We start from the raw sequence: 15,395 nt of genomic DNA, 5'->3' as shown, positions 1-15,395 counted from the left end.
AATTGAAAAAATGTTAATATTTCGTTTTGTTACATGCTGTAATTTTTCAGCTCTATTTGTGCAGTCGAATTGTTTAAAAACATATCATAATATTAATAATCGATCAGAAATATACGCTCAAGTTTCAAATTATCTCGAATCCACTTGTGTCGTGCTGTATTTAGAATTCATCGTAATTGCTTATAATGATAATTTTCGAGTTTGCGACTGTTTCTAATTGATTGTTAACAGTGTAATTTTTAAACTAAGCACTATACACGCATACAAATGAAACATTATAAACAGTTGTAAATAGTTTAACTAGATAACATATAGTATTCAAATAAATTTCAGATATTTCGAAAATTGGCAAAGTTATGTTTCAATTGCATTATAACTTTCAAACGGTAGAAAGGTAGAAGGGATCGAAGAAGGACTTTTATGTTCATCTCGATCCCTTCTACCTTTTTACGAGCGTTGACCCACATGTTTTGGGACATCCTGTATAAATACCTTTACTAGTAATAATCTTTAAAACGTTAGAATTTCTAAAATGTCATAAAAATCCTCCTAATAAATTATAACCACGAACGCAAAATATTAGCATTTGCTTAATTGAAAACTCGATTTATTAAAAGCAGGGTACTAAGTTCACAAGTTTCACACGACAGTCTATCATATAACAAATTTCTTTGACAAAGTCCTTAATGAAATTACGTGCTTAGAGAGTGTTCTCGCTTGTCCCACTGATAACTTGCCTTTGCGCTTTAAAATACCAAGAAGATACTCATTCACATCGTTGCATCAGCCATCTTTCATTTGTTAGAAGAGCCTTTTTGTTTTTACTAATTTTACTTCAATCGATTCAGTTTTAAATTTAGTCGGTGCGAGTCCTCATACTTTTCTATTTAAAGATAACAAAAATTTAATGTATTTCCAAGATAAACGCATACAGTCTTAATTATTCGTTAAGTTATTCATAAAGCAGAGAATTAAATATTTATACATATTTGTATAATTAATTCATATACCATCGAAATCGAGCAGATTTTTTTGCAATATATACCTGGATTATATTATAAATAATCTTATCCGGATAAAAATACATATATCTGCCACAATATTCTATTAATTACACAATTGTGAAAAAAATTAGACTAGTAATTAATCCTAGAAACTCTAATATAATAAATTTGACGTGCAAGTTAAATTTGATAGTGTGTGTCTACTTCTTTTCTTTCTTTTTAATTTAACAATTAGATTAGATTATTTATGTTTCTAAATGTACAGATTATAAATATTATTATTTTATAAATAAACATTACTCACAAATAACCCTATCTTTGTGTGATTCGCCTATTTTAATGAAACTGGTATATTTCTAAACAAAAATAATAGACACGTATTTTTTAATATCAACAATGGTGCGATTTTAAGGGTGCAACCAATATCCCTTCTATGTATGAGTAATTAACTCGTTGCATTTAAGCTCACGGTATAGAAATATTTTTGAGTTTGGTGGTAAAAAGTTTTTCTTCGTTTTGCTAAAAACAAATTCAATACAAAAATTATAGAATTTAAAATAGCGGATCTAACTTAATAAAGAGAAGTAATCTCTATTTTCCAAATCCAGGAATAACCGACGAAAAGGCAACGAGAGTTTATCCCCGTTTCACATTTTTGTGTTTTTTGTGTTTTATTATTTTATATTTTCATTTTTAAAAACATTTTTTTTGTTTTTTTAATTTTTTTATAACTTACTTCTTGCATCTCACTTTTATGGGTATTTCTTTATTTTTTATATTTTTTTGTAAAAGTGATATGTAAAAAAAATTTTATGCAAACAAAAAGAAACTACATGATTTTGATAATTCTAAATTGTTTTAAAAATTGTAAAATTATCTGCAATAATGTAGCAATCGTAAAATGTGTACAAATTTTTTGTGCACAAAAATTTTTCTTATATATTACGTCTACAATAATATAAAAATAAAAATAATTTAAAGATTAATATTAATAAAGTGCGTTTTAAGGTTAATATTAACAAAGCATAATTAATAACCCCAACTGTCTTTAGTTCGAACGGTACTACTAAAATAGCCAACTAAATTTTCTTACACGCTATACAAAAAGGGACTTCAATAAAAATACTGATTAAAAATATTATAAAAAGAAAACATATACTTTAATGTAATACCTTAAAGCACGAATATAACATCTATTTTAATTTGCACTGGCACCTTTTACCGTCTCGAAAGAGCGGACGGTGGAGCAACAGTTGCACTCAGTGCAATTTTTCTGCACCAATTTTGTCAGTAGAACATTAAACACTGAAAATATATATGTGAACTGATTTTCACAGTGGAACAATAAAATTGCACTCAGTGTGCACCAGTGTTGCACTAGTTTTTCCAGTAGAAAACGCTATAAGAGTTTTGACATTCACAGCCTAAGACGTTACTAGCGCGTCACTACTATATTTGAATATCTCTGAGAAACGCGCGTACACTGCAGCAAATAAACGTCTTCTTGTGATATTTCGCGGCATTGCGCGCGCTGCAACGTCATTACAAATTCAACAAAATGTCATGAAGACAGTTTGGGCACAAATACGAACGATACTCCGTACCATTAAGCAGCTTATGTACGCCACGCCAGTCGAAAGGTAACTTGCAACTCATTTTATCGGGCGTATCAGATGTAACGCGAACGCACGAAAGAATATAATTCGGCTTTTGGACGGAACAACAATGAAAATGTTGATAATACTCCTGCGCGTGGCGTATAATTAATTTTTGTTTCTTTCACCGTGGGTCTTTATTCAAAACCTTGAAAAACGGATACTGGTCCTAATTAGCCAATTATTGTAGCTGACATCTCGCGCACTAATGAGGATACTGCAAATCAATGCTCATCTTTATCTCGAATCTCCTACTCCTCGATTATCTCTTCGCTAAAATAGCGAAAATGCTCCGTCGTTTGCGATGATGTTCCATTAAAAATAAAAACGTACCATACATCAAAACTCGATCCGATATCTTTCGATATCGGAAAGTTCTGAGATAACAAATATAGCGTATAAATATCTATGTAAAACAAATAGTATTATTGGATATTTGTAGAAGTACATCAAATAAAAACAAGATACCGATTTCCTGAAATGCCTTCTACCGTTTTTTTATTGGATGGAATCGCTTTAACCAATATTAATAATTTGACATTTTTATTTTCGTTCATAATATCTCACATAAAAATCACTTAATATTGATCTTCGATGCAGTATGCAAAATGAGAAAATTAACAACTTTATAAATACTTTATCTCTGAGTAATTATAATCAATTGCGTGTAGATTGCGACAGTTCGATCGATTGCTTTAGAAGATATAAAAATCAACATACAAGTTAAAATTATTAAATTTTTTATTTTCCCAAAAGAGTATCGAACCAAATGTACACAAAAATACCAACATTTATTTATACCTGCACAGTATTGTTTCAAATATTGTCCATCAAACGAAAGAGATTTGAGCATATGAGTCACAGTAGTGAGGTTCTCTTTTACTCACGTTTTTTTTTTGCTACGACAAATTTAATCGTGATTTTATCAAAATCGTTTCTCAACAGTCATCGCAATATCACAAGAAATCGAAATGAACGATAACAGGAAGTCTACTCGAACATACTTGGAAAGAGATTTCCTGAGAATTGTCTGATTTTTCAGATCTCCGTTCACATTTCTACTGTCATAAATATAACTTACTGTCATAAATATACAATTAACGGAAAAATGAGGAATAATTTTCAAAATACGAAAAATTAATTAAAATTCTAAACAAAATATATCTAGAAATTAAAAAATCCCAAACAAAACTATGGCATAGCGCAGATAAAGAGTAAAATATAGAATCGAGATTTTCGAAGAGGCAACTTCGATAAAGGGTGGGTCCAGGTAAAATTTCCCCCAAGAGCTGCCCGAGTTTTTTCGCCAGAGAGAGAGAAAAAAAGAGAGTTCCAGGTAAAATCTGTAAACTTCAGGTTTTCCACGTTTTTCCCTCCAGGCAGACACCCCGGCTGGGAATGCAAACGGACGGCTGATCGCAGGACCTAATGCGCACGACGGAAATTTAGAAAGTCATAGCGAGTCCATATGCGCGAGTGCGCATACGGCCGACCGGCTACTCAACACGATTCTGTACGCTCGAAACCGGTTTCGAGCTTTCCGCCGGAGGGGCCCCCGTGACTCGAACGTAACGACGCGTGTTCGAGAACGATAAGCTGGTGGTCACGGCGTGGCTGCTCTCGCGACGCAAGAAAACTTCATAAACCATTGGAACAAGCGCGCTCGCCCCCACCGTATTCGTTAACCGAACGTCTTCATTCATTACAATCCTACGTATCCTACGTGGCGTCTAGATGTCTGTTACAGTTATCGAGATCTCGATAAAGAATACTTCCGTCTGTCGTATCTAAGATATGTTTAAATGAGCAGAACGTGGCGAGACTACTTAATAAATTTGGAATCGTGTCTTCTTTAACAGAAATATCGAGTCACGAGACTTTTTTTACATACAAGTTATTAACAAGATTTACAGATATGAAAAAAAGGGAAGGGACGAAAAAGAAGGGAAACATTGTTCAGTGTACGAAATTTTTCTTTCCTTTACGCTGTAATTTTATATATATATATATATATATATATATATATATATATATATAATAAAATTATTCTTGATATTTTCAATTTAATAACTTCAATATTTAATTTAAGACAAATATCTCTTGCTAAGAAATGATATAAATATCTTTTGCTAACCATGTTAGCAAATTCATCGAAGAACGTAATCCAAATATAACATTGAAACAGATGTGACAATTATAAAAAGTTATATTGATTAGATGTATTAATAAAGAAATATTCATAAAGCTAAATTTCGTTTTTACTTTTTAAAATAATAACTTAACTTAATTTTTTCACATACTTACTATATATAATTAATTTATGTGTAACTTGTTTACTAATCTATCTTTGTTTAATGATAAATTAATCCAGAATATATAATATTTACATTATAATTAATATTTCAAATGTCAAGATTTATAGATCTCTTATTTGAAAAAAATTATGACAATTATATTAGCAAACAATTATTATTCTATCATTGTTTTTGATAGCAAGCAAAAACGTCTTCGCTTCTCTTAATTTATTTTTTGCAAATGTTGCATCGGAAAAACTACAATTAAATTTTCCTAATTAATTTTTTTATTCAATTTCTCGATTATTTTCGTGCCAAATCCTGTAGTTCCTTTTTTCGTGCTTCCTTTAAATTTCGCAAGATACGGACTTATTCACTCACGTTAAAATCACCATTACTCCGGGCATCGAATCGACGCGAAAACTTCGCTAAACGTCAACTTCTTTCAACCTGACTCGACTTTTATCGTATATATACTCGCGTCGCTCGTAAAAGCCTACATCACCCGGGTCGAACTTTTGTTTGACAAATTGCTCTTGTCGGAACAACGATTGCAATCGATGGACCGCGTTGGCGAAAAAAAAAGGAAGAGAGAAGGAAAACGAAAAATGACACTGAAAAAAAAGTGGGAGTACGCGCGCGCGATATCGAGAGCATCGCTGTTGCGTGCGTGTATTTATTTATGACAAAGGGAACTAGGGACAACGCGACAACGAGGATAAACGGGTGGTTCGTTGCCGCGTCGAGTGATGCAGCGCGTCGCACGTTGCTTTCAACGCTACCAGCATTCCTAATTGCGACAGAGAGACAACGGACCCCACGTTCGGTCCCTTAGGGTGATCAAACTTCGATTAATTTAATCGGCGATTAACTTTAGAAGATTAGAATTGCATGCGGCGAGATTTTTTACCCAACGAAAAAAATTTTTCGCGTTGCTCCACTAAAATTTTGATGTTAATTTAATTAATGAACTAATGAACATGTTGGAAACATAAATATTGTGTAAATTATTGCGACATAAGTAAATTGTGGGAACCTAGTTCTTCAATAAAATTAACATTAATGATATGTTAAATTAATACATTGTATTCATTTATTTTTAAATTTATGCCTGACGCGATTATTTACATTATTATTATATTACTAATTAATATTCAACCCATAAATTGTATCATGCTAGCACTAAGAAATATTGAATATGAATTAGTCCAAAATATTCAAATTATGTAAATTAATACTCGAGTATTATATAAAAATTCAACACAAATGTATCAATAAAGTTTAACAAGGCTTCGCAAAGTTCAAGTCCGGTTTTGATATAAATACAGAATTGTTTTATCCGTTCTATATTTAACTGTCCAATCCTTCACTTTATGTTATGGATTTGGGAGAGAGGAAAAAAAAACAGAAACCGTAACCGAGAAGAATAGACCTGAATTATATCTAAAGTTTCATATACGCGATGAAAAATAATTTTTTTAAAAAGAAAAAAAATTCAGCTTTATATATCACTACGTGTCATACATCACAATATGTCATGAATGTTGATATACACATTTTTTTGGTCCGACATAACTCGGAACTATCTTAAATGATAGATTCTCTGAGAAATACGTAGCAGAATTTTTTAGCAAAAATATCAAGGGAACTTGTACACACACATACATATTTTATTATCGCAACTTTCTGGTTAGCATCACTTTTTTACTTACAACTCGAAAACTATCGTTGGGCTTCATATATTTTTATGAAGGAAAGATTGAGCGTATCATTAAAATGAGATCCGTCACGGTTTTGTACGGTCAATAAAATCGATAAGATAATAATTAACTAATATAAAAATAATAAAACATCGATAATTACTGAAATAAAAGCAAATTAAAAAATTGCTAAAATCAGTCAATTTGTGCGTGCAAGAAATGAATAAATAACGTTTTATATCACATATAACAGTAATATTACTTCACGTTATTTGAACAAGCTCTATATAACTGAACAATACGCACTTAAAAACAAAAAAATTGCGTTAAATAAATATAAAAGTAGGACCAAGCTACAGCCGAGGAATAGAATGTAAATTGCTTTGATTGAAAAACCGAATAATTGTCGCAATAATGTTTTGTCGCATTATATGATATTGAAATTTAATGATACCAACTTTAATTTGCAAAAAGGTTTATATAAAACAATATCACTTCGCTTCGTTTTTTTGTACATAATAAATAAGCTCCATATAATTGATAACAGATATACAATTTTTGAAACGAAAAATTGCATTAAATATGAAAGTCAGAGAAAAGTTACCAGCGAGGGAATACAATGTAAAAAATTGCGTGCTGAATTTTGATTGAAAAACAGAGCAATTCGAAGTAAAAAGATTCATATTAAACAATGACGATATCACTTCACTTTGTGTACAAACAAGTTCTGCGTAACTTGACAACGGATACGCACAATTTGAAAAATTGCGTTAAATATAAAATCAGAGCAAAACTATAGGGAGTAGAATGTAAATATGCGTGCCGAGTTTTGCTTAAAAAATCGAGCAGTTTCCAATAATATAATTTTCATGTTACCGACTTTAATTTAATAATACACTGAGAAAAATGTTATTAATTTGACTAAATTTTCAAAATTAATTAAATTTTGTCTATTCAAATATTTATGTATTTCAATTAACTATATAAATATTTCAATTGAAATTTGTGTATTTAAGTTAAACGCATAAATTCTTGAACTGACAAAATTATAATTTAGTTGGAAAATGTTGTCAAATCAACAATATTTTTTTCTCAGTGTACCAACTTCAATTTCTAAAAATATCCATATTAAACAACGACGATACTACTGCGTTTCGTATGCAAACAAGCTTTGTATAACTTTTCGACGAATACATAACTTAAAAATTGCTAATTTTTATTTAAAAAACCTGAGTAATTGCAAATTTATCAAATATATAAATTTTATGACTTCAATTTAATTCCTAAGAAGATTCATATAAAATAACCGTGATACCGCTTCGCTTTCTATACAAACAAACTTTGTATAATTTGACGAAGCAAACAAAAAATCGAGTTTCGTTTCCAAAACTGAGCAATTTTCTCCAAATTTGTCGCATCGTAATATATAAATTTCATAATAACTTTGACTTTTTAAAAAAGTTTATATTAAATAAATGATGATATTACTTCGCTTTGTATATACATAAACAACCTCTGTACGACAACGGATATACAATTCGGAACAAAAGATCGCGCGAAATACGAAAGTCGGAGCAGTCAGTGGCGAGGGAGCGAAACGTAAATTGCGCGCCGAGTGTTGCTAAATAAAAAAAATTCCCCCCCCCCCCCAAAAAAGAGGAAAACCCAGACGCTTCTAAATTCGTCGCGTCTGTACTTTCTACACATCGTTGCACCGCTTCCCGCCTGTCGCGCCGTTAGAAACCCTTTCAGCTGACCGATCTCTTTGAAACGGACTGCTTTCGGCGGGCACCTTTCACGCCGAAAGCGAAAAAGGACGAAACTTCGAATTCCCTTATCGCGCCAGCGTCGCCCGGACTCGCTATCATCAGATTTCAAATATGGCCGGTTTAAAATATGGCGGCAAGGAAACGCGACGCGTTTGCCTCGTGAAACGCACGGCGACGTACGGGCGAACGAGCGAGCGAGCGTAGAGCGATGGTGAATGAGCGGAGCGTTGTGTGTCGCCGTGACACCCCCCGGTACCCCCGCAGAAGATCCGCGGGAAGATCGGCGCGAGGCATTCCTGCCCGCGGAGACAATGGGGAACAGAGTGGACTTACCGAGCAAGTCGGGTGAACGGCGCGCCGTGTTACGCCGAGTATTCACCTTCTTCTCCTTCTCCTCCTCCGCCTCCTCCGCCTCCTCCGCCGCCGCCGAGCCGATCGCGTTCGCCGCAACGAAAGTCCCCCAAAGAGAGAAACGCTCTTGCTCGCCGGGCGTCGTGCAGCCGCGTGCAGCGAAGGGCCCTCTTCGACGCACAGAGTGAAGTCCACCAAGGTTCCGCCGTGCGAACTATTCACGTATATACGGAGAACTCGCCGAGAGAGAAATCGTAAACTGGAGGGCGAGAGGTGGCACGGAAGAAACTCCGATGTTTGGCACAATAAAGTGTAGCACACTAAGAACACCACTCCGCCTCCTTTTCTTTCTTTTTACGCGAACGCGTCACTCTCCTCCGGCAACGTTCCGGCAGACCGTCGTCGCACACCGCCTCCGAAGACGAGACGCAGCCTGATCCTCGCGGCCGACCGGTGAATCCTCTTTCTCGCGCGCGCGCGCGCGCGCGTCGTGCACGCCGCCGCGATATAAGAAACCAAGAAAAAGAAAAGGAGAAGTCGCGCGCGGGAGCGTTGACAACGCGCAAGCGGGAGTCTCCGGCCGCGGAAAAACACGTACGGGACGGAACGACAACGCACACCACTCGCCGCTCGAGTCGCAACTGCCGTTGACTGCCGTTGACCGCCGCGCGGCGGCTCGGTCGCCTCGCCGCTTCTCCCCCTCTTCTCCCTCCCGCGCCGCGCGCCGCCGCCGGCGGCGGCGCTGCGCCTGCGCCGCCGCGCGGTCGAGGCACTGTACTCCTCCCCTCTCGCCCCCCACTCCTTCTATCGCCTATTACGTCGCGTCGCGCGCCACGTTCGGACGCTCGTCCGTTGACTGTTCGTTAGCTTGGGGGAGAGAGGCGAGTTTTGACAGCTCGACGTTCATACGACTGATTTTCGAACGTAATAATTTTTCTGAAACAATGGCATCTCAGGGAAAACGTCGAGGAAACGAACTGTTCGATAAATAAGATTGCATGAGAACGACGCTCTGTTTGTTTTCTGTTGTATTTTGAGGGCTGAAGTGAGATAAGATAAAGATGTAACCCAAACAGCACACACAGACGTTTTAAAAACGTATTAACAATGAACGTTCCATATTTGAAACATCCAAATCAGATTCTTAAATATTCAGAACATGTTAAAGACGAATTATCAAAATTAGATATATTTCGGTCATTTAAAAAATTAAAAAAGAAAAGATAGGCAAAGTGTTTGTTTTCAATGCAAATTGAAATTAATTTGTTTGCAATTTATTAATTGCACAAAATATACTAACTAATATACTAACTAAATAACTAAAATAAACATCTTTAAAATGTCTAAAAACGAATATATTTTGAACGTTCAATAATGTATGTTTTTAAAACATTTATAATACATCTATGGGCATTTGAACAAAATAAAGAAATCGGACGTTTATTGGATGTTGTGTACTGTTTGGGATATATATTCTAATAATTTCTAATCTAGATAAAGTCTTTTTTTTTAATAATCTAGATAATGTAGATAGAATTTTATGTAACAATAAATAATTATATGATCCCGTTTATCAAATTAGTTTTTTTAATTCATTAATCAATTGATCATATTTAAATACAACTTTGTAAAAGCCACATTTGCGCACAACAAAATTGATTAATCAATTAAAATACTGGCATTGTTCTATCACGTCATAATTGTGAAAAATTTGCAATAAAAATTGCAGAAAAATGCTGTTTTAGTGTTTTTTGACATTTATACCTAACTACAAATTCTTTTTAAGAGAACTAAAAGTTTTGACAATACATTTAATTTTAATTGCAATAAAAGTTCTTTAACACGTTATCATATATTAAAAGCCCTCTTTCTAACTTTAACTGCAAATTCTTGGAAACTGTAACGTGATAGAACATTTTGGTAAACAGGATTTTACTCAGCCAAAAAGCCTTTGTTCTTGTATTGCTAAAAAAAAAAATAACGAAATTTTTGTGTTGAACGATATAATCGATTGACAATATTTTAATTTAAATAAAATTAATAAAGTTTAAGTTTGTGTGACTCCGACTGAAGTTTGATTAATTCAATCGGTGACTAATTCGATCGATACAATTACAGCAAAATTTCTGACTGTCTTCTTCGTCGTACTTAATCTAATCTTGCTGCTCACGTGTCGAACTATAAAAGCGAGAGGGAAAATTCAATTTAAAAAAAGTCTGAAATTGATTTAAAACGTAAATTCCCTCTTGAAATTTCACGGGAGAGGCGAGGATATTTAGAGGGCGAGATGCAATTAATAGGGGAATGGGACACAATAATGTAATTAATTAAAATTGACCGATCATTTATAGCGCCGAGGAGTAATTGGCCATGCCCATATACGTTATCGCGCGTAATTCAAACAATTCGACGGAATAAATCAAACATTTAATACCGCCGCGCCCTGATAACGCGCACGCGCGCACCGTAATCCTTGATAACGCATTAAAAACTCAACGACAACGCGGCCGTGTTACGCTCACCGCGTGTCCGCGGGTTTAATATACACGCTCGCGAAATACCACAGCGGCGTGCGTTACACAGAGTTACAAGAGAAAAGAGAGAGAGAGAGAGAGAGAGTCCCGCGGAGTCCCTCGTTAATTTGTAATTCGAGACGAGAGGAACGTGTTGGCCCTCCCTCCCCGATGCACGTCATTTGCGTACCGGTGAAGCCACCGCGCGCCGACCGTATGGGGGTCGTTTGGCCTAAAGGAGACCCTCCCTCTCCGCGAGCGGTTTTACTTTAATCGCAGAGCGGTTACTTTAATCGATTTAAGGGCCGATTCTACCGGCGTGGGGTCGGTTAACGTTCGCCCGCGTTTATCTCTCTGTTATTATATCATTACATTATATTGCAGTCGATACCACGCCAGACCGCAAGGCGAAACCGAAAACGCCAAGACGAGTGAGCTAATCGGTCGTATAATCGGCCGTAAAAAGCCGAGAAAGAAACTTTCTGTGCGCGAGAGGGAGAGGGGGGGGGGGGGACGCTGGGCTCGCTTTTCCTTTCGGTCGAGATTTTTCGCGCGATCCCGAGGGACTTTTTTTCGCGGCGATAATTCCGCTCTCCGCGCGACGGAAGCGCGTTTGCGAGACAAAGCGGTGACGCGTGTAACGTGCGCGCGTATCATGTTAAACGATATAACATAGTTATGTGCGTGCATGCTCTCTTTCGCCACGAGTTATTTCAGACCGTAATAGACGGCCGCGTGTACGCGCGCGCACGCGCACGTATTTGTGTACGTGGAACATGCGCCGCTATGTACGTAGAGAGGTATATACATATACGGGGGGGAGGGAGGAGCGAGTCTCTGGACAATGAACAGCAGCATGTGGCAAAGAGCAAGCGCGAGAGACTGTATCGTTGCAGACTGCGCGACGCTGCACGGGCGTGGTGATAATGGGCGAATTCGTCCCTTGTTACGTTATTCTTCGATCAATTCTGTCGCATATCGACCTTGTTTGTGACTTTGCTGCATCAATACCTCGTTTAAAAAGGGAATACAATTTTAAACTGGTTATTCCTGCCTATGGAAACTATTAGTGCTAATCTTATATACAAAATTGAAAATAAAATAATTTCTAGAAATAATAATCCATCAGGTTACTTTTACTTTCCCTAGTTTACAAAATCAAACTTGGACGTTACATTCCTTCTTTTTTTTTTTAAATTGGAATCTTTAACGAGTTTTTTTTAATTAGCTCAGATTTTTAATTTTTTTTTTCTTTCAATCTCAAATTTGAATGAAAAAACGTGTGTAAAAAACGTTTCGGGTTAGATATTGTACTCGCCAAATCTCGTGGAGTGAAAAATCATTCAAAATCATTCAAAATTTGCACAGGCTCAATTTTCATTCTGTAAGAGTGAATTTTCACTCCTATTAAAGGGAAACAAAACATTCGAAAAATTGCACGAACTCAATTTTCTCTTTTAGATGATGTTCATTCTACGAAATTTAGAAAGTACAATCAAATTCCTAAATAAGGGAATGCTGGCGACAGGTCTGTTTTACTGATTAAAATGCGATATTCTTCAGGCAAAGTAATCTTTTTGTTGATTATACAAAATTGTCCTTTTCCACAATTAAAATATAACGGAAAGTGGAGTCAACAATTTCATACAAAAAGTAAAAACAATTAGAAAATTACAGTTTTGGTATCGACTTCTGCGGTCGACTCGTGATAACACTCGCTGGCCTCGCTGCACACAAAAATATTGAACTTTGTGCGTGTTAAACACAGGCAAACTTCTCCATCGGAATTATATAAAAAGAATAATACGGTTTTTTGTAGAAATAGTCCTAGAAGCTTTAGCACACTGAGAAAAAATATTAATTTGACTAAACTTTTCAACTGGATTAAATTTCTTCAGTTCAAGTATTTATGCATTTAACTTAAATATATAAAATACTTAAACTTTAATTTAACTAATAAAAGTTGTTAATTTGGCTAAATTTTTCAACTTGATTAAATTCAACTATTTATATATTTGACTGAAATATATAAATAGTTGAATTGAAGAAATTTAATCAAATTGAAAAATTTAGTCAAATTAACAACTTTCTTCTCTCAATGTATAAAAGAAAATTTTGTCTCAAAATTTGTGCACATGTAGGTTATTAATGTACAAATCGTTTGTAAATATAATTGATGTTTATTACTATATACATAGATCAAATCGATAAAATTAACATCGCTAACATCCCCTTGAAATAATACATCAGAATTTTTTTGAGCCCAAAATCCCTTTGAAAAAACAACCATTCACTAATGACTTAGTTGGTCTGATTAAACAGTGAAAAACAGATTGGTCTGCTGAGAGTTAATTATTTTCTTTGAATTCTACAAGGAATTTAAATATCTTTTCTCCTTGAGGATAAAAAAACAAATTTTTTAACGTTATTTTTCGCATAGCCTTTAACTTACTCGCTTACTTCAATATCATGTTGCGATAAATCACAATTTTATGCGATTATCAGGCTATTATGCACATTGATTATAGGTTAATAGCAAAAGGGAAATCAATCAAAAGCGTACACAATCAAATGTTTGTACCCAATTATCGACGATAAATTTCGATTCATTACGATAAGAAAAATTATTCAATAAAGAAAACAATTAATCGTAAAAAATTAAAGCTTGATTTTATAATCAATATATAAAAGATATTCCAAATTATATTAAATTATATTTTATCTGCAGATAAAATTATTTTATCAAGGTTTAGCTAATTTTTTCTTATCTAAAATTTCATAAGAAGATATTACTTTTTTATCATTTTTCAATCAATAATTACAAGTTTTAAGTATGTTAGGGAAGTAAAAAGTTCAAGATTATTTTTGAAGAAATTATTATTAATTTTATTACTATTTCAGATATGTGATTTGTTCGTATTCAATAATTCATAACTCGAAGGTTGTTGGTGCCTCGATATTTCGGTTAAGGAAAAGTCAACTTGAGAATATTTGAATGAATTCACTGGATCGAAAGGAAGCACAGTTGATTTGAGACGCATACGATAATGAAAAAGATGGCCTCTTCCTTGAAGCAACTTGGTCTGTTCCTCGGAGGTACAGCGTGGCCATTCGAGCGCGAGCTGCCGTGTAACCTGTTTTCATTTTTATCGTCGGCATCAGGTTTCAGCGCAGGTGAGTCGCGGAGGTGCCGGTCGGCATGGTGAACCAGCCTATATACATGGCACAACGTTTTCTTCTTCTTCGTCGCAGAAACGCATCGACCTTCGAGACAAAGTAGCGCATTGGCGACAATCTATACGCGTAGATATACGTGATATTTTCGAAAATGGTAAGCGACATATGACGTCTGAATGATTGAAATGTGTAACGGAAAGAAACATATGCTGTCTGAATGACTAAAAATTGCTCTCATCTTTCATCCGACAGATTTATTTTCAAGTCATTTTAAATATTTAGAAAACCTCTGTGCGAAAATTATGGAAACTATAAATTATTCCTATTTTCCGGAAATACGAACTTGAAGACTCTTCTTTTAAAATTGACATTTCTTTAATAAAAATGAAAGAAAATTGATATTTCCTGAATAAAAATCATCAATTAAACAATCTATCAAATCGTGCATATTTTTCAGAAATATAATGAAAAAGGAGTTTTTAAAAATCGACATTTCTTTCATAAAAGTTAATTTTAATTAATCAAATTACTTTTTTAAAAATTCTGTCTATATCATGTTGAATTATACATTTTTAATTTCAGATTTTTAAATAAAATATTACTAAATTATCTCAATAGCTATGTTTCATAAAAATCGAGAAAGCAGTTTACAAAATAATAATAAATGTTAGTATCCATTACACTAATAAGTTAATCCTGAAAAGGTAAATATATACAATGACATATTCACTTAATAAATTACGATAATTCAAGGTTTAATTTTTATTTGTGATAAAAGTGGAGAAAACGTGAGAAACAAAATATTTCTTGCAAATAATCCTTGTTTACATCGCGATTATATAAATAATTTCGTGAACAATTATTTTAATTTAATATAAACTATGTACATTTATAATATATATGAACATGTTTCATCTCTAGATATTTCTCTG

At 34.4% G+C, this 15,395-nt stretch overlaps 1 protein-coding gene across 2 annotated transcripts in view; it reads right to left on the bottom strand.

Annotated features, from left to right (window-relative positions):
- Positions 1-9,440, bottom strand: part of LOC105831653 (semaphorin-1A) — a 258,749-nt gene extending 249,309 nt beyond the window's left edge. Inside the window, exon 1 of one of the 2 annotated variants that reach the window (XM_012671924.3) lies at positions 8,756-9,440. The gene's annotated coding sequence lies outside the window, so the exon portion shown is untranslated. The remainder of the gene's footprint in view (positions 1-8,755) is intronic. The other variant, XM_012671923.3, reaches the window with a different exon arrangement.
- Positions 9,441-15,395: the final 5,955 nt, after the last annotated feature.

This window comes from Monomorium pharaonis, chromosome 6 (genome assembly GCF_013373865.1).
Source record: "Monomorium pharaonis isolate MP-MQ-018 chromosome 6, ASM1337386v2, whole genome shotgun sequence".
Taxonomy (NCBI): domain Eukaryota; kingdom Metazoa; phylum Arthropoda; class Insecta; order Hymenoptera; family Formicidae; genus Monomorium; species Monomorium pharaonis.
The sequence above is the reverse complement of the archived record's forward strand: the minus strand, read 5'-3'. Positions and strand labels throughout refer to the sequence as shown.